Source organism: Oculina patagonica, chromosome 12 (assembly GCF_052425735.1).
Source record: "Oculina patagonica isolate OP01 chromosome 12, crgOcupat, whole genome shotgun sequence".
Taxonomy (NCBI): Eukaryota; Metazoa; Cnidaria; class Anthozoa; order Scleractinia; family Oculinidae; genus Oculina; species Oculina patagonica.
In genome coordinates, this window is record NC_135769.1 from 20290071 (window position 1) to 20293936 (window position 3866).

General features: G+C 38.8%; 1 pseudogene; it reads left to right on the plus strand.

Annotated features, from left to right (window-relative positions):
- The first annotated feature begins 1537 nt into the window (after nt 1-1537).
- Nucleotides 1538-2618, plus strand: LOC144633745 (adenosine receptor A2b-like; annotated as a pseudogene).
- Nucleotides 2619-3866: the final 1248 nt, after the last annotated feature.

Here is a 3866-nt window from a genome sequence, read left to right on the forward strand (position 1 = left end):
TTGAACTGTTCTTTCACCGTACCATTTCTTTAACAATTTCCTACAAAAGTTTAAACACTTTCGAGATAAATTCTCAGAAAAGTTCGAGGCGCCGAAAACCGGAGGTGACGTCATTTTTGCGTTTGACCGCTGTGTGGGAGTGGGAGCCGGGTTCACAGTTAAGTTCACAGCGGTCAAACGCCGCGCGCGTGCGCAGTTCCTGTGCAATTCCCGCCAAACTTCTCCATACAAAGTCTTAAATTTTCCGTAAACTTTCGCTTTAAACTCAAAAGTTAACGCCGTCCCTGGAAAGTTAAGGTTTATACGCCGCTTATGGATTGGAAATTTGATAATTCATCTCCACTGAGTGTCCCAGCTTGAACTGTTCTTTCACCGTACTATTTCTTTAACAATTTCTTGCAAAAGTTTGCCCGCCTTTGAGTCAAAAGTTCGAGGCGGCAAAGATCGGATGTGACGTCAATTTTTGCGTTTGCCGGACCAATGTGATGGAGCCGGGAGACACTCTGGGCTCGAGATTGTAGAAGTACTTTCTTTGCAAACATTAACTTTCATAGGAAGTATTGGGCAAACTTAATAATCTTAACTTAACGCAGGCGTGACACAGTCCCTTTAAGACTATTTGAAACAAAACTTCAGATAACTTGAATGCAATACTGAAGAAAGATTGCTAAAACAGCATTGACATAGCTTTTCTGAAATGAATGTCTAACTGCGTTGTTTGTCTGCGTTGCAGACAAACAATTCCAAATTCCTAGTTTTCCAGCTCCCTTTGTTCCAGGCTCCCGCATCCCAAGAACTCCATTCAATATGGCGGACGCTGCCGGGAATGGTTTGCGAGAGTTTACGACGGATTTATCTTTATACGAAAAAGGGCGATCGGAATACTCACAAGAATCCGTTGAACTTATCCTTAATTGTGTCGGTGTACTACCCTCTATCATTTATCAGTTAACTACTAATTTTTTGGCCAAACATCAGTTAACTACTTTTTTTTTGGCCAATTGTCAGTTAACTGTTAACCCCATTAGCACCCTCTTATTCCTTTGTGTATGACCATCACAGTCATCACGTGATAATTAAACAACGTGCAAAGAAAATTTAAGAAATTCGGTCTCGGTGAAAATTTTTGAATGACAACTCTCAGTGCTTTCCAAACAAACTTGAGTCGTCCCGATATCATGTTAGCTTTACGTGAAGCTTCCTGCGCTAGCAGTTTTCATTAAGTCTTGTTTTGACAGTTATTGACGGGCTCCTGGTTTTATATTTTAACTTTATTCTTTTCCATGCTGTTCTGTAGTTTCGTCCCTTTCGCTGACTCGACAAACATCATTTCTTGACAAACATCTAGAATACTGGAATACCTTTATACTGACTTCGTTAACTGAGAATCGTCGCTTTAATAGTAGGTAGAAGAATCATTTTAGCCAAAGAGAACCGCCCAGGGGCTTCGTGGGGCCCAGAAAGAAAACTTTCTTAGCTTCGTACCTCAGTTTATAGGACAAACGCTTTATGTCTTAGGGAAACCTGCGTCATTATCATGAATGAGTCATCTTGTGAATTGATGCTGCAAAACTACCCCGCAATCTACGATGTTGAAGACCTTCATTCAACTTCCGTCGCTAATTGTGTCTTCAACAATTTTTTATCCTATGCAACCACCATGTTGAACATTGTAACAATTTACGCGATAAGAAAAACTTCGTCGTTGCCTAAGACTTTAAAAACATTGCTCCTGAGTCTGGCTGTTTCTGATGTTGGTGTTGCTTTATTGGCTCAACCGCTATATATTTCTCTTCTGGTCAAGTGGATACAAAAAAGCACGGCAAGCTGTAGCATCCATGAAGTTTTTTCCTCGTTGGGCATTTGTTTTCTGCAGCTTCGTTCTTTGGTGTTGTGGCTGTAAGTGTAGACAGGTTCTTAGCTATTCATCTTCATCTCAGATATCAGGAACTTGTTACTCACAAGATTAAGCGTGTTGTTGCTGTGGTGATCTCAATATGGGTGTTAAGTGTATTTCTTTCTCTAATGCCGTGGTGGGCTCCGCGTGACATTCTTACTTTATTTACAGGCATTTTAATAGTTGTTGGTCTCGTTTTTACGATAATGCTCTACATAAGGATTTATTTAGCCGTCCGACGCCACAAGAATCAGGTTCAGGCCCTCCAAGTACAACAAGTAGCACAGACTGACGAAATAGCAAATTTTGCTTGCTTCATTAAATCTGTAGTCGGTATATTTTACGTTTATCTCGTGTTTTTGCTTTGTTATTTGCCACACTTTATCAGCTTGGCCGCCCTTAAAAAACTAGGGCCGAGTATCGCTTTGAAAAGATTTTTTCTTTTCTCTTTGACGCTCGTGTTTCTTAATTCATCTTTGAACCCTGTAATTTACTGTTGGAAGATGAGACACATTCGACACGCTATCATGGACATACTGCGGAACATGTCGTGGATCAGAAATCGTGCATCACTCTAATCGCAGGGCCAGTGATCAGTGCTATGTCTGGATTCCTCGCATTTGGAGTTGCTGTTGCTAATAAACGCCTTTTGTATATAACAGAGACCGCGAGTGGTGTGAACATGTGCTGCATGAGGACAAACGAGAGCGTGTTAAAACTGAGTAATATAGAACTGAAAAATATATCTATATACAAGAAAGGAATTTTTATAGCTTAGTGATTTCTTAAACACTTAGTTTAGTGACATTTTTGTGATTCTGAAAAAAAAATAACAGACATATTCCACATACCAAAGGAACGAGAACTTATACTTTTATCTTTTTTTAAATAAGAACGTTTTATTTGTAGATTTACTTTCTTTTCAAAGAAAGAACGTGGAAGTTGAAAGTGCGGAGCTTGCACGCGTTGGATTTGTTGTTCACTGTTTAGCTAGGGGAAAGGGGAACTAGAAACCTTTTTTGACAGATGTTTATACAAATTGATTGTCAGTGGGTTGCAGGTGGTCTTATTGAAAGTCTTCTTCAATTCTCATTCAATTTTATTCTTCTCCATTCTCAGTCTGTCATGGAAATACCTATTTGTAAGCAGTTTTTGTCTTCTCAGCAAAGAGCACACATTATTTCTAAGCAAATACCGAGTTTCCAGCGGAAAGAACGAGTCCTGGATAATTTTTTTGTTTATGTGACATTTGAACAAGCTTCAAAAAAGAGCTAAGAAAATCTGTCACTGCGTAACATTTCGAGAGACAAGGCTTTCAAACGGAAACTTGAGTCAAACGATAACATGTTGGCTTTACGTGAAGTTTCTGCGTTTGCCACCGGCTTCATTATTTATTTTTCCACGTTTGTTACCGGCCTAATTTATTTTATTTTTCCGCTCTTTATATCGACAAATGTTCACGAATACTCGAGTAACAAAGAAATATAAGTTTTCTAAATTGATTAAAGGAGGAACTAGACGTTTGCAGGTTAACCAGCCATTAACATTTAAAAACTCTTTTTGTAAATTCCGCAATCGTTTAGTATTAAATCAACCTAAGAATTAAAACATTCAAAAGTTTTATTCAAAATGTTCGCAAGTAAATGTTAGAAACATCATGGTGTTACGCAGGGTGTTTCTATATTGAATGTATTACATCTATTGCGCAGCACAGTTTTAAGGTGGGTTTCCACTGACGCGTAATTTTTTACGTGCGTTAACGTGCGTGAAAAAAAATTAAGAAACAATGTATGAACGACTTGCGTACATGTTTACGCAAATCGTTCATACATTGTCTCTAATTTTTTCACGCACGTAAAAAAATACGCGTCAGTGGAAATCCACCATAAGTCTAGATTAACCTAAGAATTACGCCAGCCGTTTTTATTAAGTCTTGGTGCACGTGTATCGACAGCTATCGAAGTGCTGA